Here is a 23,060-nt window from a genome sequence, read left to right on the forward strand (position 1 = left end):
TACCCAAATCTCCCCAGCTTGTTGCACCCACTTCTCCAGTTTCCTCTGGCCTATGACCCAGAGAAATGAGCTACCCAGACTCTTTAGCAATGTCCATGGCCCCAGGCCGCTGGCCAATAAGAAGCTGGACAGGCTACTTGTACCAATCCTGCTGTCATCGGACCCATGGTAAGGAACTATACAGTGAGCTTCAGAAACCACTGGCTGAGGGTCCCTCCCAGGGTAACAAGGGTACTGGCCACCAATCCTTGATGGGGGCGCTCCCTTTGATTTCCTCTGAGCACCCACAGATGGTTTCAGGGTGAGGGCAAAGAAATGAAAGCTTAAACAATTTGGGGGGAAGTCAACCTCCATTGAGGCATGTAGTCATTAAATGTCACGGATGTGTTAGTGCGCCCCTGCAGGGAATCCAGGCATAATTATGATCTTTTCATCTGTCATAACATGTCTGTAATTGGCAAGCATGCTCCTTCAAACAGCTTCCTCTTAAAAAAGAAAAGTTGTTTTAAATGTTATTAAATGCTGGAAATCCTCCTGTTTAGCGAAGAGGCACCCACGAAGTCAGCTCCTGGCACAAAGCTAATCAGAACTGCCTGGGTTGTGGCCAGTTGCTCTTCTGAGCCACTGGAAAACTTGCTGCCTGTTAGTCTGCCCTGAGTCAGTTGACAGTATGACAGTAGATTAAGTGCTACTAATTTAATAAAGCTGCTCTGAGGATGGAACTGATCTATCAATGAAGACCACAGAGGATCGCCTGGGTGGGGGTGCGGGAGGGGCGGCTGAGAATATTGAATTGCCTCGAGTCATACTGGGGGTGGGGTGGAATCTGTTGATCCTCGGTAAGGCGCAGTTATTTTTAGTCACCTGACTCTCAGGCACCCAATCATTACCCATATTCATCAGAGACAGATAATGAACAGAGGTATTGATTAACAGGGGTAGCTGAAGAGAGTTCCCAACAGCGCTAGTTCGCGTTGATAGGTCTCCAGTGGGAATAGAGGCCATGCAGCCCTGGCACATAACTTACTCTCTTCTAGGTCCTCTCATTGATTTTATTTGGGGGAGGGGGGAGAGCCTTGCATACAGTGGTGTTCCCACGACCCTTTCCCTCAAACCTTCCTTGGAAAAAAGACAAAGCCAACTGACTGCAGCAGTCAACAAGTGCACAGCTCTGCTCCAAGTTCCCTGCTTCTCTCCAGGCTGGCTGTCCTACTGCATCTCTGATTGCTGTGTGTGTTATCTTGATTTACAGAAATGTGCCCGAAGCTGGGACATGCCAGTCAGAGCTCAGAGCCATCAGGCATACGAAGCCTTCCCTCCCCTAAAGATCAACATATGGCTTCGGGAAATTATCATGTTAGGCTAATTGCACCAAGTTGGCATGGTAGGAACATAATGAGTCCCGGTTTCAGCACGCTGACCCCAAACCCAGTGATGCCAGTGCAGAGGAACTTTCCAAGCATTTTGCCTCATGGCAGGAATCCTCATTGAGCTGCTGTTTGCAAAAGGCATTTAGTTAGATTTCTAGCGTGCGCCCTGAGCCTACACTGCACGTTCCAATGGTACACAGGAGTTTGCTGTGCTGTTCAGGGGAGTGCTTGTCCTTCCAGAGAACTAGTGGTGACCCACATGCCATAACCATCAGAAGCTACGTGCTGCCTGACAGGTGACATGCCGCATAAAATGCTGATAGGTAACTAGAAACCATTAAACCCCATGGAGAAAAAAAAAAAAAAATGTAAAGGATTAAGACAAGGACAGCTGTAAAAAATAAAGCTCAAATGCATCATTAGAAACCAAAAATGCACAAAGTCCAACTGTCTGTCATTCACACTGGATATTAGCAACACTTGACTTGGATATTGATGAAATGCTGTAAGAACTTGAAGTCACCCCTTAACTCCTGAAGCGAGAGGCAAGTTGCTCTTTGCTCTAGTCTCTCCTTATCTGAGCCCAAGATTTTGATGACATTTAATTTCATCTGCCTCTGATTATTCACGCCAACGTGCCTTAATTTGTCTTACCTTGGTCAGCAGACTTTCCATCTTCAGGTCCAGCCTCTTCTTGGACTTGGAGACTTTTGAATGTACCACCTCCAGCCTTTTCTTCACCCTTCTTTATTCTCTTCATCATAATGTTCAGTTCAATTTCTGTTTTCTTGGCTGAAACCATTAAAAAAAAAAAATCAGTTCAATAGATTTTGATCCTCTGGGGTTTGACTGTACCTTGACTTCTTTCCAAATGTAAGAGCTGTTGGGGGGAAAAAAATCAAAGGTTTCAATAATTTTAAACCTCGAGTTCTGTGCATGGTGCAGCAACTTCATGTTTTTGGAATGATCTTAAAATGGTCATAAGCAATTGAATTTGGAGGTTATCAGAGTTTGTGGCCTATGCTATGTGAGGTGGTTTAAAATTATTAGGCCACTTCCTGGTTTTTAGAGAGATTCATTTTTACAAATGTAAGTGCTATTAACAATTCAACACACTCATAATTCCCCATCTCTGTTCTTCCCCATAATCTCAACTTCAATTTTTCTCAGTTTTTGCTTAAGTGGAGAATTGCCTTCCAAAGTTTCACAAAGTCATTTGCAGGCTGAAAACAAGACACTTATTTGATTATTTTCAGATGTCACATCAGTTGGTCTTCAGCAGAAAGTAATCCTGCAAGATGTTATGCTTTATGCTTTCTGTTCTTTCAAAAACCACAAACCTGTGTGTTTGAAAATATGTCTCTTTCCAAAGCCCTCAGCCACACCCACAGAGCACACATGGGAGGAGGGTTTCAAGCTCACTGGCAGAGATGCCTTTTCAAGGATTCAACAAAGCCCACTCACTTCATAAGCCCACCATGAGTATAAGCAGAGAGGGAAAAATGCCAGGGTGAAAGCCAGGAAGTTGTGCCTAGCAGGGAATCGTGTTCTCAACACTTTTAAGACAGGCTGTTTTCTCTAGTCCTCGTAGTTTGTGGCGCAAAGTAGGTGATCAAGGTGCATTCACAGAATAAATGGGTACTATAGATGGGGACTGGAGGGGGGTGGACAGACCCTTTGTTAAATGGCAAAGTCATAGCCAGCCTTAAGATTAGGCGAAGGCAGGGACTTTCTCACTGCATAGAAGGCAGGCATCAGCTATTTAAAGACTATGAAAAGCAGATACTAGCAGAAGCCTTGTGGAAAACCACCAAGATTCAAAGCACTGCCGAAATGGCCTAGATTGCCATTTTTCCCTCCAAGTGCCTGAGCTTGTGGAAACCTGAACCCCATGAGTGGTCAGTCCTCAGGGCTCCACAGAGCACTCTCCAGGGGAAGCCCTCTGGTCAAGGAGCAAGGAAGGAAACAGTGGATGCTCAGGGAGAGTGGGGGAAATACCCTTTTCCTTTTTTGCAATGTGTGTTTTTTTGGTTTTTTGTTTTTGTTTTTTTCATGCCTACCTCCAGCCCAAGCAACCTCATGACAAAAGTAGCAGCAGTGGTGGTAGCGGGAACCAGCAGATGCCTAAATTCTCTGAGAAGGAAGTGGGCCACCCGGATTGGAAGAGCTGTTGTCCCAGAGGGTGGGGACACCCTTTTGCTTTTTATCTCAGTCTGTCCTCCCACTGCCTTGTCCTGGAGATGAGCACTGTCCCAGGAAAAGAATCGCAGAACACCAGGTTTCCACAGGACTGAAAGGCCAAGGCTGGAGAGGTCCAGGGAAACCATGGAGAGGGATGTTCTTGGGAAAGTAATCCCTTCAAATGAATTCCTGGGCTCACCCCTGAGGTGCACATGCATGGATCTAAGTCTGTGCAGTCAAGACTGCCTTCTGGCTGGTGCTCTCGCATGGGACAGATCCAAGTAGAGTTTCAAGGGATTTAAAAGCTGAACTGACACCAGAACTAAGACCTACTGAAGGCTGGTTGGAACTTGAAACCTGAACTAAGGTTGAATGCCTGCTAAAATCATGTTGACATTCTCCACAGCATTTAAACAAGGCCCAGAATCTCATAATGTGTGTGGTAGGCAGACCTCTTGGTTTTCGTTTGTTTTTCAGCTGTGGTAAAATATATGTAACAAAAATGTATAACATTAACCATTTTAAAGTGTACAGGCAGTGGTTGTTGTGCAACTATCACCACCATCCATCTCCAGAACTTTTCATCTTCCTCAACTGAAACTGTATCTATTAAATACTAAGTCTCCATTAGCTCTACTGCACCATTCTACATTCTGTCTCTATGAATTTGAGTACTCAAGGTACCTCATCTAAGTGGAATCATATCTTTGTTCTCTTGCGACTGGCTTATTTCACTAGGATAGTGTCTTAAGGTTTCATCCATGTCGTAGCATATGTTAGGATTTCCTTCCTTTAAGGCTGAATAATAGTCCATTGTGTGTATATACCACGTTTTGTTTATCCATTCATCTGCTAATAGGCAGTTGTATCACTTCTACTAGTAGGCAGTAGCCAGACAAATAGTCCCTCGTGATCCTTTATACCTGTTTTCTTTCCTTCTTTCTTTCTTTCTTTCTTTTTTTTTTTTTTGTATTTTTAGGGTCGCACCCACGGCACATAAGGGTTCCCAGGCTAGGGGTCTAATTGGAGCTGTTGCTGCCAGTCTACACCACAGCCACAGCAATGCCAGATCTGAGCTGCATCTGCGACCTACACCATAGCTCATGGCAACGCCAGATCCTTAACCCAATGAGCGAGGCCAGGGATCAAAGACACAACCTCATGGTTCCCAGTTGGAATTGTTTCCACTGTGCCACGACGGGAACTCCAATGTACCTGTTTTCTTATCCTTGTGAGATCCCATCTCCTTGAGTGTGGGCTGGACCTAGTGACTTACTTTTAACAAACAGATTATAGTAAAAGTGTAACATACAATCAGAATATAGCCCCAAATTTTTCAGCCTATGAAGAACTAGGAAGATCTTTCACATGGGAGAAGACAATCAATAGATTTTATTATCAAAATGACAAAGTTGTTGTAATTACTTGAAAAGGACTTAACATCAAGAATTATTTAAACATTCCAGCAATCCCACTCCTGGGTATACATCCAGACAAAACTTTCATTGAAAAAGATACATGCACCCCTGTGTTCATCACCACGCTACGCACAATAGCCAAGACATAGAAACAACCTAAATGTCCATCGAGAGATGAATGGATTAAGAAGATGTGGTACATATACACAATGGAATACTACTCAGCCATAAAGAAGATAAATTAATGTCATTTGCAGCAAGAGGGATGGAACTAGAGATTCTCGTACTAAGTGAAGTCAGGAAGAGACAGACAAACACATATAATATCACTTATTTGTGGACTCAAAAATACGGCACAGATTTTCCTATCTACAAAACAGAAACAGATAATGGCCAAAGAGAACAGGCTTGTGGTTCCTTGCAGGGAGCGGGGAGGGAGTGGGATGAATAGCCAATTTGGGGGTTTTGAATACAAACTGTTACATTTGGAATGGATGGGGAGTGGGGCCCTACTGTACAGCACAGGGAACTGTGTGTGACTGGGTCACTTAGCTGTACAACAGGAATTGAAGAAACATTGTAAATCAACTATACAATAAATAAATAAATAAAAAGGAAAGCTAGAAGGTCTCATATAGGAAATAGAAGATATGAGGAACCAAATGGAATTTTTAGAACTGAAAAATAAGATTACTAAAATTAAAAATTTGTTATCAGCTCTATAGCAGCCTAGACATGACAGATGAAAGTCAGTGAACCTGAGGATAAGTCATCAGAAATTACCCAATCTGAAGAACAAAGAGAAAAAAAATTAAACAGAACTTCATGGACCTGTGTGATAATAACAAAAGAGCTAATGTGTGCTACTGAAGTCCCAGAACTAGAGGAGAAAGAGTTCAGTGGAAAAAAAGTATATGAAAAACTAAACACTGAAAACATCATAAATCTGGCAAAAGATACAAACCTACAGATTCAAGAGGCTAAAACAAGATAAAGCCAAAGAAATGCACACCCAGACATACATGCTAGAGTCCATAGGTAAAGAAAATCTCAAATAAAAACAAAAACAAATGGGACCTAATTAAACTTAAAAGCTTTTTACAACAAAGGAAATCATAAACGAAAAGGCAACCCATAGAATTGTAGAAATACTTGCAAATGAAGCAACCAACAAGGAATTAACACCCCAAATATACCAAGAATTTATGCAGCTACATTAAAACAAAACAAAACAAAACAAAACAAAAAACCCGATTGAGAAATGGGCAGGGAGTTCCTGTCCTGGCACAGAGGAATCGAACCCCACTAGGAACCATGAGGTTGTGGGTTTGATCCCTGGCCTCGCTCAGTGGGTTAAGGATCTGGCATTGCCGTGAGCTGTGGTGTAGTTCACAGATGCAGCTCAGATCTGGCGTTGCAGTGGTTCTGGCATAGGCCAGCAGCTGCAGCTCCAATTAGACCCCTAGCCTGGGAACCTCCATATGCCACAGGTGCGGCCCTAAAAATACAAAAGACAAAAAAAAAAGAAAAAAAAAGGCAGACGATCTAAATAGGCATTTCTCCTAAAAGACATACAGATAGCCAAAGAACACATGAAAAGATGCTCAACATCATTAATTGTTAGAGAAGTGCAAATCAAAACTATAATAAGGTATCATTTCACACAGGTCAGAATGGCCATCAAAGTCTACAAACAACAGATACTGGAAAGGATGTGGAGAAAATGGAACCCTCCTACACTACTGGTGGGAATGCAACATAGTTGGTACAACCACTATAGAAAAAAGTACAGAGGTGCCTCAAAAAACGAAAACTAGAACTACAATATGATCTAGCAATCCTACTCCTGGGCATATATCTGAAGAAAACCGTCATTCAAAAAGATACATGCACCCCAGTGTTCACTGTAGCACCATTTACAACAGCCAAGGCATGGAAGCAACTAAGTGTCCACTGACAGAGGAATGAATAAAAATATGGTATATACATACAATGGAATATTGCACAGCCATAAAAAGAATGAAATAATGCCATTTGCAGCAACATGAATGGACCTAGATATTATCATACTAAATTAAAGACAAATAAGATGTCACTGATATGTGGAATCTTTAAAAAAAATGATACAAATGAACTTACAAAACAGAAACAGACTCACAGACTTATAAAGGTGATAGGGAGGGATGGATTTGGGGTTGGGATTGGTATATGCACACTGTTGTATACAGAATGGGTGGTCAGTGAAGATCTTCCATATAGCACAGGGAACTCTACTCAATATTCTGTGATAACCTATATGGGAAACAAGTACAAAAAAGAATGGATATGTGTCTATGTATAACTGAATCACTTTGCTCTACAGCGGAAATTATCACAACGCTGTAAATAAATTATCCCTTAATAAATAAATTTTTTTAATGAAAACAAAATCCCCAAAATAAAAACCCTAAGAAAAATGATTAATTACCTATAGGGGAACAGTTGGAATGACTGTCTTTTTTCATCAGAAACCAAGAAAGCCAGAAAGAAGTGGAACATTGTATAAGTACCGAAAGAAAATGTCAACCCAGATTTCTTAATCCTGGAAACATATTCTTGAGGAATGACTGTGAATTAGTCATTCTGAATCCCCATCCACAGTAGATATAAAACAACTGCTAAAGGAAATTCTTTAGAAAGAAAGGATAATAAACTGCTCCCCCAAAGTTGAAACTTCAAAAAGGAAGAGCAACAGAAATTAAATAGATGGGCAGAAACAATAAATGATTTTTCTCATGTTAATTTTCTGATGGTTTGAAAGCAAAACATATAGCATTGTCTGGTAGTGATTTTGATGTTTGTAGATGTAATACATAAGACAACAATGACATGAGCTTATATCACATGTGACTTTATTTATATGACATTCTCAAGACAAAACTGTAGCAGTAGAGAATAGATAAGTGGTTGCTAGGGCTGGCGGGGGTGGGGGTACAGAGAGATGGCAGGAAGGAGGTTTTGGAGTGATGGGGCATCACGGTATCCCGTTTGCAGTGGTAGCATTTGCACTGAATTTGATAGAATATAGAGAAAAAGTCACTTCTACTATATATTAATTTAAAAAAAAAATAGGAAGTAGAATTAGGTCCCTTGGTACTTTGATTTCAGAGAGTGAAAACTGTCTTCCCCACCCTGTCATCCCTCATTTTAAAAAGACACCCCCTGTACTCTTACTTTTTGCTTTCACAGGAATGTCCTTAAGAGAGGGCGGAGTCTTTCACATCATAATGATGAGGCTTAAAATAAAACCCTATGGCGGAAACTCACTGACTGAAATTCACCTTTAAGTTTTAAGTATTCTCCAGCTTATTTACAGCAGTGTGTTTTGCTAGAAGAGAGCCTGAAAAAGAGGGCACAAGACATTTTGACAGGAGGAGCCACCAGTGAATATATAAAAGATTGGTCTGGAGTTACCCAAGAGCCTTCATGTTGATAGACATGTCTTAGAGAACACGTCAAACAGTTGCCATGGAGAAGGACAAGGGCAGGATTTTTGTAATATTACCCATATTCCCCTGTAGTCTTCCCCTCTAGCAAAGCCAGCAACTCCTAATTCCCGACCAGGGCACCAGAGTACCTACCATTGCTCATGGGAGACTCTGAATCTCCACCTACTCACTCCAGTTCCACATGCGCATACAGGCTGCAGAGCCATTGGGCAACAAGGGGGCAGGTGGGAAGAATATCTTCGATGTTATGTCCACACTGGCAAGTCCATGGACTAGCTGCTTTTTCAAAGTAAGCAGTGAGTGGAGAAGAGAACCCAGCCAGGGAGAGTGACAAGAGCAAGGAGAGAACCAGACCCGTGATAGGGAAGTTAGACGTGTCACAGAGTAAGTGGTCGGCGATATGAAACACTCCAGAGAATCAGGTAAGGGGAAAACTAGGAAGCATTCACTGGATTTGGTGATTAGGGAAACCATTCAGACTTTAGCGCAAACAGGGCACAGCCTCAACATATGCATCACAGGGCCTCCTGAGTCCAGCTTTCCTTGTCGGTTCAAACTGCTCCACCCTTGGCCCTGACACCAGAAAGCCATGCTAGGTTGACTTCTGCAGGACAGTGGCCAGAGACTGACCAGGCATGGGTGACTGACCCAAGGACAGCCCATTTAGAGGCTGGCAAGTGATCTACGAGGAGGTCTGGTACAAAGCAAACATAATAATTAGCTATTTGAACAAGCTTGGTCCAGGATTTGGACTCTGAGGCATAAAGTAGATTGTGCAGTTGGATGTTAGAAAACATTAGTTCTAATGCGAATAGAGAAAGAGAGAGCCAATTTGACATAGGCTACAAATGCTGAAAGAGATGGATACAGAAGCGGGTCCCTACAGCTGCTCTGAACTGCAGGAATGCTTGGATCACAAAGCGTGTGTGGAACCTGGTTAGTATGCATGAGGATGCAGGTTTGATCCCTGGCCTCACTCAGTGAGTTAAGGATCATCGCATTGCTGTGAGCTGTGGTATAGGTCGCAGACACAGCTTTGATCCCACGTTGCTGTGGCTGTAGTGTAGGCTGGCAGCTGCAGCTCTGATTTGACCCCTAGCCTGGGAACTTCCATATGCCATGCGTGCAACCCTAAAAAGACAACAAACAACAAACAATGCATGTGGGCTTTATTAGGAAGTTTGGTGGGAAAGGAAAAAAACTTGTGTTAGGTCGCAAAGAAGGGTCAGGGGTGGGGGGAGGTGTGGTTAATAAAAGGACAGACTCAGTCATGAGGGAGGATGTGAGGAATGCAACTATGCTGGCTCATTTAAGCCCTGACTCTGGATCCAGCCCCACAGTTGGTGGTGGGGGTGGGGGTGGGGGTGGGAGTGGGGAGGGGCAGATGATGCTTTGCTCCAAAATCTAAGGGATAGAGAAATGCCTAGAGATGACCTCCTAGTGGACACAGGAGCTACAGTATATTCAAAGTGATTAGAGGGGTGGAGGGAAGAGCACCACCCATGAGTCTGAACCATGCCCAAGGGTCCCTTCTAAGAACTTTGCCTACCTTTCCTCATGTTTGCCCACATCGCATCTGTAGGATACACACAACCTGACTCTACACTTGAGAATCTGAAGCTCAAGGAAGTTAGGAAACAAAGACCACCGAAACTTGCCTCTGAACTCGGACCTTGTTGTCTGAAGACCTGCTCTTCCCCCTTCCATCCTTTCTCCTGCTCATGAACCTTATACAATTATCAATCCACAGGCAAATTTTTGTGGAGGGAGTTCCCATCATGGCTCAGTGGTAATGAAGCCGACTAGTATCCATGAGGATGCAGGTTGGATCCCTAGCCTTGTTCAGTGGGTTAAGGATCTGGTGTTGCAGTGAGCTCCAGTGTAGGTCGAAGACACAGCTCGGATCCTGAGTTGCTGTAGCTGTGATGTAGGCTAGCAGCTGTAGCTCTGATTCAACCCCTAGCCTGGGAACTTCCATATGACATGGATTTGGCCCTAAAAAGACAAAAAACAAAACAAAAAAACCCCCACTTTTTTGGAGTTCCTGTCATGGCTCAGTGGTTAACGAATTCGACTAGGAACCATGAGGTTGCGGGTTATATCCCTGACCTTGCTCAGTGGGTTAAGGATCCAGCATTGCCATGAGCTGTGGTATAGGTCGCAGACACGGCTCGGATTTCACATTGCTGTGGCTGTGGTATAGGCTGGTGGCTACAGCTCCGATTGGACCCCTAGCCTGGGAACCTCCATGTGCCATGCGAGCGGCCCTAGAAATGGCAAAGAAAAAGACAAAAAAACCCCACAAAAAACAAAAGCCTTTTTTTGTTGTTGTTGAGTTGCTTTGGGTGTGGTAAGAGTAAGACAAAGAAGATTCCAATGTAGTTGAGAAAAAATAAAAATATGCATAATATGGTAAGTGATAGTTCATAGTAGGCCAGATGGGGTCCAATCCGGAAAACAGAAAATTCACTGTATTTCAACAGAATTCAATACAGTGAACTGGTTAAATGGGTGTTGGAAGCCTGAAAAGGGAAAGGAGGATATTGAGGGAAGACCAATAATAGCTACAGGGAGGAGCTACCAGCCCTAAAGCTTAGGGGACAAAAGGGAGGGTTTGGGTCATCAGAACCTTGCAGTGCAGAGGAGAATCCTATTGAGGTGGGGCTTAGACCTCGGGGAAAGTACAGGCTACTGGTATCCTGGCAGTACAGTACCTCACAGAGCTGAGGCTCATACTTGAGGAGGAAGGCTGCCTGTCAGGGCTTTTACCTCAGGAGCTTGAAGAAGGGGGTGGCCCGAAGAACTGAGGTTCATATTTCTTTTTATTTTTCTTTGTAGGCCTGCACCTGTGGCATATGGAAGTTCCCAGGCTAGGGGTTTAATCAGAGCTGCAGCTGCTGACCTACACCACAGCCACAGCAATCCAGAATCAAAGCTGCATCTGCGACCTACACCACAGGTCATGGCAACACTGGATTCCTTAACCCACTGAGCAAGGCCAGGGATTGAACTGAATCTTCAATACTATACTAGTCGGTTCTTAACCCACAGGCCACAGTGGGAAGTCCAAGGTTCATATTTCTGAAGAGAGGGCATGGCTTGGCGGCTGTTGGTACTTGTGAGGTGGTGTGAGAAAGCTGATTCTGGGAATGGGGAAAGAAGCTGGAAGTCAGAACCAACCTCTACTGCCTGAAGGCAACACTGACAGGAAGGGCAGGCACGCAGGAAGGGGCAAGTCCATTTTCTTTCCCTCCTGCCTTCTAATCTCCCTGGAATTACCACTATTGGCAACATGTAACAGGGAGCCAACTGGCAAAGGCGAAATGGAGTTGGCAGAGTTCCAGTCTCAGCATCCCAGAGCAGAATTGAAGAGTGTGTTTAGAGCTGAAAGACAATAGCACAGGAAGCAACATATACTAATTGCCAAACAAGGTGTGGAAGGCCAGGATGGGGGCAGAAGTCATCCTGAGGACTGTGGTGGTTGTGGAGGCCTAACAGAAGAGGTAGGACTTGGGCTGAACTCTAAGTGTTAGCCAAGAAAGGATGAGGGCATCCACGAGCTAAGGCAGAGCTACAGGACAGTTTATGATATGTCTGGGGGCAGGTTAGAAGCAGGAAATCAAGACAGAAAAATGGGTTTAAGGAATTTTTTTATTAAAATAAACAAGTAAATGTCAGCATCACTTTTATAGAACATGTTAACTAGAAGAATGAGGGTTTTGGCATTCATCTGTTTAAAATAATAGAGCTGAGCAGTGAAAAAGCCCCCTTTTCTTTTTTTTTTTTTTGTTTTGCCTTTTTCTAGAGCCTCTCCCGCGGCATGTGGAGGTTCCATGCTAGAGGTCTAATCGGAGCAGCAGCCGCTGGCCTATACCAGAGCCATAGCAATGTGGGATCTGAGCCGCATCTGAGACCTACACCACAACTCACAGCAATGCCAGATCCTTAACCCTTTGTGCAAGGCCTGGGATCAAATCCGCAACCTCATGGTTCCTGGTCAGAGTCATTAACCACTGAGCCACGATGGGAATTCCAAAGCCCCCTTTTCTTTATGAAGTTTTTTAATTAAAGATAGTTGATTTACAATGTTGTGCCAATTTCTGCCATATAGCAAAATGACCTAGATATATATATATATACACATTATCTTCCATCATGTTCTATCCCAAGAGATCAGTTCCCTGTGCTATACAGTAGGACCTCATTGCTTATCCATTCTAAATGTAATAGTTTGCATCTATTAACTCCAAACTCCCAGTCTATGCCACCCCCTTCTAATGACTCCCTTCTTTTGATGATTCATTGTAGAGAATATAGAAGTTAACAGCAGTAGAGCAAGTTTTAAGAATCTTGACTTTTAAAGTCTAATTATCCAGGCCAGTGGTTTGTATGTGTGTGTATGTGTGTATATTTCTTACTGCAAGAACACTTTTCCCAAACACAATGTTAGGTAAAACCCTAAGGCATGAAACAAATGGAAGAAGAGCTTTTCTGGGAATGTCAGAGCTTTTCCTACTTGGTCTCCTCTTTTTTCCACTGCAGGGGACTGTGAGATAAGTCTTAAAAACTGAAACACAAGTTGCCAACCAGTGATCTAAATGAATTCCCCATTTTATAGATGAGGATACTAAATTTCAGAAAGTTTATTGGTCACTCCACAAATTAGTGCTAGATTGCGATTACAACACAGATCTTTCGATACCCATTCCAAGACCATTTCCATTACTGCTGGAAGGGTCATACAATTTATTGACTAAGCTGGGATACTTTTTAAAGTGAAGGAGCACACTAAAAAATTATTGATAGGCATGAAAAGATTCACCAAAATAGTAACCTAAGACTGTCCTGTGCAAACCGGAACATCTGGTCACCCTAATGAAACCTTATTGCATTTTTTAATATTTTCTAACTCATGATTACACTGGTCCTCATCTGCTAACAAAACCCTTCCCACTTTTATTTGTTGATCTCCAGTGCTTCTCAATCTAGTCCACAGAAACCAAGAATGACCTGGGCCTCTCCCAGCCTTTCCTAGCCAATATCTTTTAGTGTAAATTGCCTTGATACTTTCCCAGACTTTCATTGGTACAGGGGTAACAGGGCCTTGGGCAACAATCACCTGGTGATCAGAAATTGAACTGAGGAAATTTTTGGATTGACTGAAAGCCTTACTGTATCAGTCAGGTTTTTAATTGAAAGCAACAGAGAATGACTGACTTATTTATATATAAAATATGTACCAGATACTACTGGGTAGCTCACTGAATTGTTAAGACTGGATCGCTAAGCCCAGGAAGTAGACAGGCACAAGAGAGAATAAAAGTAAGCAAACAATCAAAATCATAGCACAGAACTAGTCCAATGAGGATATGGATAACGTCACCAGCACTGGGCATTGGATACTGCAGTTGGCACTGCTGCCCTGAAGACCCAGAATGACTTCCCCATTGATCCTGCTTCTTTGCATAACCAGCTCTCAATTCAGAGAGTCTAAATGGGTTAATGGATTGGCCAATCCTAGGCCATCCCTGTAAATCTCATCTTTACGAGCTTTTATAATGGAAAAAAAAATTCTGTCTATAATACTATATTTTGTTCCCAAATGGAAGGGATTATACTTTGCTGTCTCTTTGATATCTGGTTTGACCATGTTGTCTATTTTGGCCAGTATCAGAACTGATACTGGTTATGTTCAAGTAGAAGCATTAAGAACCAGTATGTATGTTTGCTGTATGTTTTCTGTCTCAAGAACAGTAATATTCAAGATCAGCCAAGATGGGTGAAGATAAAGACCCTGATCTCACCTCCTCTCACAAGAACACCAAAATCACAACTATTTACAGATGAAAAAGATGGGAACCTACCAGACAAGATAGTCTACAACTAAAGACAAAAAGAAGGAACAACAATGTGATGGGCAGGAGGGGAGAACTTGCCAGATAATCAGGTCCATACCCCTGCATGAGTGACCCACACACTGGAGAATAATTATATTACAGAGGTTCTCCCACAGTTGTAAGAGTTCTGAGCCCCACATCAGGCTTCCTAGCCTGATAGTCCAGCGCCAGGAAAATAAGCCTTCAGAGCATTTGGCTTTGAAGGCTACAGGACATTTCAGGAATTCCAAAGGACGAGGAAAATAGAGCTTTTACTTTTACAGGGTGCATGCAAAATCTCAAATGCTCTGAGACCCTGAGCAAAAGCAGTAATCTGATAGGAGCCTGGGCCAGACCTACACACTGGTCTTGGAGAATCTCCTGGAGAGGCAGGGGTCTGCTACAGATCACCCTGGGGACATAGACATTGGCAGCAGCCTTTATTGGGAGCTTTTTTCTACCACATGGATACTGGTGCTGATGGGCACTGTTATAAACTCTCTTTCTAGGAGTTCCCATCGTGGCTCAGCACAAATGAATCTGACTAGCATCCATGAGGATGCAGGCTCAATCCCTGGCCTTGCTCAGTGAGTTAAGTATCTGCCGTTGCTATGAGTGGTGGTATAGCTTGAAGATGCAGCTCAGACCTCACATTGCTGTGACTGTGGTATAGGCTGGCAGTTGCAGCTCTGATTGAACTCCTAGCCTTGGAACCTCCATATTTAGGGTGGGTGTAGCCCTAAAAAGTTAAAAAAAAAATATCTTCTTCTAGATCATCAGTACCTAGCCCCAGCCCTACCTGACAGCCTGTAAGCACCAGTGCTGGTAGCCTAAGGCTATGCAGCTATCTATATGGGGACAAAGCCCCACCCATCAGCAGACAGGCTGCAAAAAGACTTCCTGAGCCCAGAGTTGCCTATAGACATAGCTCCATTCAACAGTGGGAAGGCACTGGTCCTGCCCTCCAGGAAACCTCCACTAACCTCTGGAAAAGCCTCATTCACCAGGAAGCAGCAGATAGAAGAAAAATACAAACCCCCAGCCTGTACACCCAGTCTACCCACAACAGGCCAGACCCTATCCTAGCACCAGCTGGGCCCCCATACCTTCCCACTAACAGGCCAATGCAACTTTTGAGAGACTCCAGACACCGTACCCAATTGTGTCAGAAACTTCCCCACAATCAGCTATCTTACATTAGCTCTAGGATCCCTGAACTCTGTAGCCAGATTCCAGGATATGGCTCTGTCTATCGGCAGGCTAGCACTAACCCTAGGACCTGGCTTCATCTACCCATGGGTGGGCAACAGCCCCAGAGCTTTCTGGACTCTGATTCTGTCCACCAGTAATCCAGCACTAGCCTTAGATTCCTCTTGGGCTTTGCACTTAGATGCCTTGTGACCAGGCCCCATGAACAAGCAGCTGGCAGTCTCCACACGACACGAGATCTAGCAACCAACCAGATTAGGTCCCAACCAAGCCTACCAAACTGTCCACATAGTAATACCACCACAACAGAAGGAACCATACATCCCTCATAGGAGGAAACACTCGAGCATATAGCTTGGGTGACAGGTAGAGGATGTATAACTTGGATGCATGGGATGTCTCCTACAGAAGGCCACTTCTCCAAGGTTTGGAAGCATCACTAGCCTACCAGATAGATAAAAATACAAATAGAAACTTGGACAAAATGAGGCAGCAGAGGAAGGAAAAGATAAAACCCCAGAAGAACAACATGAAGTAGAAATAGGAAATCAACCCAAGAAAGAGCTCAGGGTAATGATCTTAAAGATGATCAAAGAACTCTGGAGAAGATCGGACACAGAGTGAAAAGGTAGGAGTTTTGACACACATTTAGAAAATACAAAGCACAACCAAACAGAGATGAAAAGTACAATAACTGAAATGAAAAATACACTACAAGTAATCAATAGTAGGAATGATACAGAGAAATGGATCAGCAAGCTGGAAGACCAAGTAGTGGAAATTACTGCTGCTGAACAGAAAAAAAGAAAAAAGAATTGAAGACAGTTTAAGTGGTCACTGGGACAACATAAAGCAGAAAAGTCTTCACATTATATGCATCCCAGAAGGATAAAAGAGAGATTTAAAAGGGCCTGAGAAAATATTTGAAGAGATAATAACTGAAAATATCCCTAACCTGGGAAAGCAAGCAGTCACCCAAATCCAGGAAGCACAGAAAGTCCCATACAGGATTAAGCCAGGGAGGAAAACATCAAGACACAATATACTTAAAATGAAAAATAAAGAGACAGAGAAAATATTAAAAAGCAGCAAAGGAAAAGCTGCAAATAACATGCAGTAGAACTCCCATAAGGCTATTAGCTGCTTTTTCAGCAGAAACTCTGAAGGCCAGAAAGGAATGGCATGACATATTTAAAGTGATGAAAGGGAAAAAAACCTACAACCACTAATATTCTACTCAGCAAGGTTCTCATTCAGATTTGATGGCGAAATCAAAACAAGCAAAACAAGCAAAAGATAAAAGAGTTTGGCACTATCAAACCAGCTTTAAAACAAACACTGAAGAAACTCCTCTAAGCTAGACTCCTCAAGGAAAAAAGAGGGCCCAAATCAATAAAATGAGAAATTTTTTAAAAAGTTACAACCAACACCAAAGAAATACAAAAGATCATAAGAGATTACTCTGAACTGTATATATTAATAACATGGATAACTTAGAAGAAATGGACATATTCTTAGAAAGGTAGTACTTTACCCTTCTAAAGCTATTCCAAAAAATTACAGAAGAGGGAACATTTCCTAACTCATTCTATGAGGCCAACATAACACTGATACCAAAACCAGAGATAGCAGCAAAAAAAGAAAGTTATAGGCCAATATCACAGTGCACATAGATGTAAAAATCCTCAACAAGACATAAGCAATGAAAATCCAACAGTATATCAGGAGGATTGTACACCATTATCAAGTGGGATTTATCCCACTGATTCAAGGATTTTTCAATATTCACAAATCAATCAATGTGATATACCACATTAACAAATTGCAGAAAAAAACTGTATCATCTCAATAGATGCAAAAAAAGCTTTTGATAAAATTCAAAATCCATTTATAATAAAAAACTTCCCAGAAATTTGGCAAGGAGGGAACATACCTTAACAAAATAAAAGCCATATAGGTCAAACCCACAGCTAACATAATAATCAACAGGGAAAAGCTGACAATATTTCCCCTAAGATGAGAAACAAGACAAGGGTACCTACTCTTGAAACTTGTATTCAACATATGATTTAAATTCCTAGCCATAGCAATCAGAAAAGAAAAAAGAAATAAAAGGAATCCGAATTAGAAAGGAAAAAGTTAAATTATCACTGCTTGCAGATGACATTATACTATACATAGAGAATCCTAAATACACCACTAGAAAACTACTAAAACTCATCAATGAATTCAGTTAAGTTATTGATACAAAATTAATATACAGAAATCTGTTGTGTTTATATATACTAAATGAACTATCAGAAAGAGAAATTAAGGAATATTTTAAGGAATATTTTCATTTCCTATGACATCAATAGAGAATAAAGTACCTAGGAATAAACCTACTTAAGTACATAAAGACTTGTACTTGGAAAACTTTAAGATACTGATGAAAGAAATTGAAGATGACACAAACAAATGGAAAGATATAATATGCTCTTAGAATGGAAGAATTAATATTATTAAAATGATCATACTACCCAAGGCAATCTACAGATTCAATGCAATCCCTATCAAATTGCCAATGACATCTTTTTCACAGATCTAGAAACAAAAATTTCTAAATTTTCCTAGAAACATAAGATACCATAAAACCAAAATCATCTTTAGAAAGAAGAATAGAGCTGAGAAATCATGTTCCCTAACTTCAGACTATACTACAAAACTATAGTAATTAAAACAATATGTAATGGCAAAAAGCAGACATAAAAATCAACAGAATAGGATAGAGAACCTAGAAATAAATCCACATACTTATGGTCAATTAATCTATGACAAAAGCAATAATACACAATGGAGAAAAGACAGTTCCCTTCCGTAAGTGGTGCTGGGAAAATTGGATGTAAAAGAATAAGATGAGAATATTCTCAATACCATATATAAATATAAACTCAAAGTGGATTAAAGACCTAAACATAAGACCAGAAACCGCAAAATTTACAGAGGAATGTCATAGGCAGACACTCTTTGACATAACTCACATCAATATTTCTTTTGAGCTGCTTCTCAAAGCAAAGGAAATAAAATAAAAATAAGCCGATGAGACCTAACCAAACTTAAAAGATTTTCACAGTAAATAAAACTGTCAATTAAACAAAAAGACAACCTACTAAATGGGAGAAAATATCTGCAAATGATATGATTGATAATAGGCTAATATCAAAAATATATAAATAGTTCACACAACTCAATAAAAAAAAAAAAAACCAAACAACCTGATTAAAAAATGGGCAGAAAGGAATTCCTACTGTGGTACAGTGGGTTAACAATCCAACTGCAGGGGCTTGGGTCACTGCAGAGGTACAGGTTCAATCCTGAGCCCAATGCAGTGGGTTAAAGGATCTGTGTTGCTGCAACTGTAGCACAGGTCACATCTGTGGCTTGGATTCAATTCCCGGGAACTTCCATATGCTGCAGTTTCAGCCATTAAAAAAAAAAAAAAAAGGGCAGAAGACCTGAACAGACATTTTTCCAAAGAGGAAATACAGATAGCCAACAGACACATGAAAAGATTCTCAATACTGCTAATCATCAGAGAAATGCCAGTCAAAACCATGATGACACATCACCTCATACTTGTCAGAATGGCTATCATCAAAAAAGAACATAAAAACAGCAGTTCCCATTGTGGTGCAGTGGAAGTGCATCCAACTAGTATCCATGAAGATGCAGGTTTTATCCCTAGCCTCGTTCAGTGGGTTGGGGATCAGGTGTTGCTGTGAGCTGTAGTGTAGGTCACAGGTGTGGCTCAGATCCCACATTGCTGTGGCGTAGGCCAGCAGCTGTAGCTCTGATTTGACCCCTAGCCTGGGAACTTCCATATGCTGCGGGTGTGGCCCTAAAAAGCACAAACAAAAAAACAAAACAACAACAAAACAGAAAAACAAATGTTGGTGAGGATGTGGAGAAAAGGAAACCCTCTTGTATTGCTGGTGGGAATATAAATTGGGACAGCCACTGTGGAAAATAGTATGGAGGTTTCACAAAGCAAGCAAGCAAACAAACAAACTAAAAATAGAACTACCACAGGACCCAGAATTTCCACTCCTAGGTATCTATACAAAAAATGTAAAAACACTAATTGAAAAGATATTTGCATCCCAATGCTCATAGCAGCATTATTTATAATAATATTATAAATATTATATATATAATATATAATAATATATAAATAATATATAAATATTATATTATTTTTATATATATATATATATATAAAATGAAATACAACTTAGCCATAAAATTTATGAAATTTTGCCATTTGCAACATCATGGATGGATGTCAGATAGTGAAAGACAAATACTATATGATATCACTTGATGATATGTAGAATCCAAAAAATACAACAAACTAGTAAATATAACAAAAAAGAAGTAGACCTACAGATAACGAACAGTGGTTATCAGTGGTGAGAGGTAAGGAGGGAGGGGAAATGTAAGGATAGGGAATTAAGAGGTATAACCTCTTATGTATAATAGAAGCTGTAAAGAATATCGCACAACACAGGGAATATAACAATTATTTTATAATAACTATAAATGAAGTATAACCTTAAAAAATTGTGAGTCATTGTATTATATATCTATAACTTATATTGTACAGCAACTATACTTCCATTAAAAAAAAAAAGAGCAATATTCGAGGTTAGGAATGCTGCATCAACCTGGGTATGAAAAGTGAGGATGACATAGAGCAGAGGCACAGCCAACCCATGATGGACAGGACATGCAGCATTAGCAAGCATCCAAATTTGCTAAGTCACTATGATCTGGGGGAGCAATTTTTATTAGGGCATATCTAGCTTAATCTTGCTGACACATGCTCTCACTGAGATTTGAGATTCATATGATGGAGAATTCTCAAACACAGAGGCAGAGGTTTAACCAAAGAAACCCAGAAGTAAGCCAAAACAAATCTATTTTTTAAAAAACAATTGATTCAAAGAAATTTCATTTCCGTGTATAAAATATATTCAAGCATATATGTGTGTGTGTGTATGTGTGCATGTGTGTGTGTATATATATATATATATATATATATATATATGTATATATATATATATATATATATTTTTTTTTTTGGCTGCACCCAGAGCTTGTGGAAGTCCCCAGGCCAGGGACTGAACCCACACCAGAGCAGTCACTTGAGCTACTACAGTGACAGTGCTGGTTTCTTAACTTGTTGAGCCATATGGGAACTCCCAAACATAATTTTTAAGGCATCACCTTCCTTCAAGCTCTCCTAAGCACTGCCCTAAGGTCCTCACAATACTACAAGAGTACAAAGTTTGCTTGAGTAGAACCCTTGGGGCCAAATAGCACATTCTTCACAGTCTCTGTTGTATGTATGTTAGAGAGATTATTTATATTGATCTTACCTTTAAAAACAATCACTGGGAGTTCCTGTTGTGGTGCAACGGAAACAAATCCCACTAGTAACCATAAGGTTGTGGGTTTGATCCCTGGCCTTGCTCAGTGGGTTAAGGATCCATCATTGCTGTGGCTGTGGCATAGGCTGGCAGCTGTAGCTCCAATTAGACCCCTAGCCTAGGAACCTCTATATGCCACAAGTGTGGCCCTAAAAACCAAAAAAAAAAAAAAAAAAATCACTGATACAATTGATCAGGGAAGTCTTCCACTGGGAGAGAATGGTTTTTGAAAACTACTCAGGCAGATTCAGACAATAAGTTTTAAAGCAAATTTGTATGTGTGCATGCATGTGTGCACATGCCTTACCTTGTTTTCAAGTGATTTTATTTCTAAAATATTAGCAACATAGTTTACTATAACATATTTAATGAAAATAAGGAATCCATTATTTTTCTAATTATATAATCAAATAGTTCTGGCTGTTTGCTATAGAATTATTTTTCCTCTAATAAGGAAATGAAGTTTAGCACAATTTCCTGGCTTCACCCAAAGTTTTAAGGTTCTACTAGTTCATTCACATCTGTTCATGACATTCCAGTCTTTAGGAATTAGTGCATAGACTGAAAAGAATCCTTATGTTAAAAGAGCAGGTCAGCCAGCAAATTCCTAAGTGGATTTACCTTAGAAGATTTCAAGAAGAGTCTGGGCAGAATTTGGTGGTAATTCCAGGTGTTAGATAACCCAAGGCATGCAGACAACTTTGGGATTCAGCCTGCTGTTATCTTGGACTAAGAGAAGATATTTATGCCCTGAGAAATCATCTACAATGGTGTGGTGTTTCAATTTTTTTTCCAGGATAGGATATACCTATATATTCCATACATTGCCTTTTCTTTACTCCTGAACCAATTCTGAATCTGGTCTTTCTGCCATTTGTCTTCTACTTTGTCAATCTACAAGTATCTTTTGAGTACCTACAGTGTGACTTTGGGTGTGTGTGTCAAATTAGGCTTCCAGGAGGAATACAGCTATCTACTCAGGGTTGAAAAAAATACTACCTTAATCACTATCACCAGAGTTCCTCTTTAGGATATGCAAGTCTTTGTGTTGTAAATAATTTTCCAAGCCACTTTTTTTTTTTTTTTGTGGAAAGAGAGTGCAAAGTGCATTATCCTTCCAAAGTACATAGAAACAAGCAGACAGATGACCTACTCTGCTTAAGAAATTAAAAGAAGAGAAAAAGGTGGGAGGGGTCACTGAGCAACAGGGTGGCAGACAGATGGCCAGTGAGAAATCTCCAGGGACAATGGTAGGCATGAATGCCCATTATCAACCAGTAGTAAAACTTAAAATGTTAGAATGGGGAGAAGGAGATCAAGATGGCAGTGTAGAAGGGTATGAACTCAGCACCCTCCACAAACACATCAAAAATCCACCTACATGTGGAACAATTTTCATAGAACACCAACTGAAACCTGGCAGAAGATCTATGTAATCGAAGCTATGAGAAAGAACACCATGTAACTAGATAAGATGAAAGAAAAAAAAATGGAATTCGGACAGGACCTGCACCCCTGGGAGGCAGCCGTGACAGAGGAATGATGCCCTCATCCTGGGAACCTCCTTTGCCAGCTCAGAGGTCAGTTGGGACATACAGGGAGCTGGAGTGGCTTGGAACTTGCTCAAGAGGAGGGATGTGGATGTTGGCTTGCCGCCTGGAAGGGTAGAGAGGGACCAGCACAGATGGCCTCTGCCACCTGGCCTTGCCTCCCAGCCTACTTGTTGGTGTGGACAGCGGCTGGGTGTTGAAACTTGGGATTCAGTGAACAGACTCAGCAAAGGTCTTGGTTTGGCTGTGCAGGGACAGCCTGAAGAGCTTGGGGTGTGGTCTGGGCTGCCATTGTGGGTGCACAAATGATGGAGTGCAGGTACATTACTCCTTGTAGTCTCATTGTCAGAACACTCATGGTGGGCACACACATGCCATGGGCAGGACTAACGTCTGACCCTTATATATGGAATATAAAATAGAATACAAAGGAACATATTTACAAAATAGAAACAGATTCAGACATAAAAAACATACTTATGGTTACCAAAGGGGAAAGG

This window comes from Phacochoerus africanus, chromosome 2 (assembly GCF_016906955.1).
Source record: "Phacochoerus africanus isolate WHEZ1 chromosome 2, ROS_Pafr_v1, whole genome shotgun sequence".
In the NCBI taxonomy this organism is placed as follows: domain Eukaryota; kingdom Metazoa; phylum Chordata; class Mammalia; order Artiodactyla; family Suidae; genus Phacochoerus; species Phacochoerus africanus.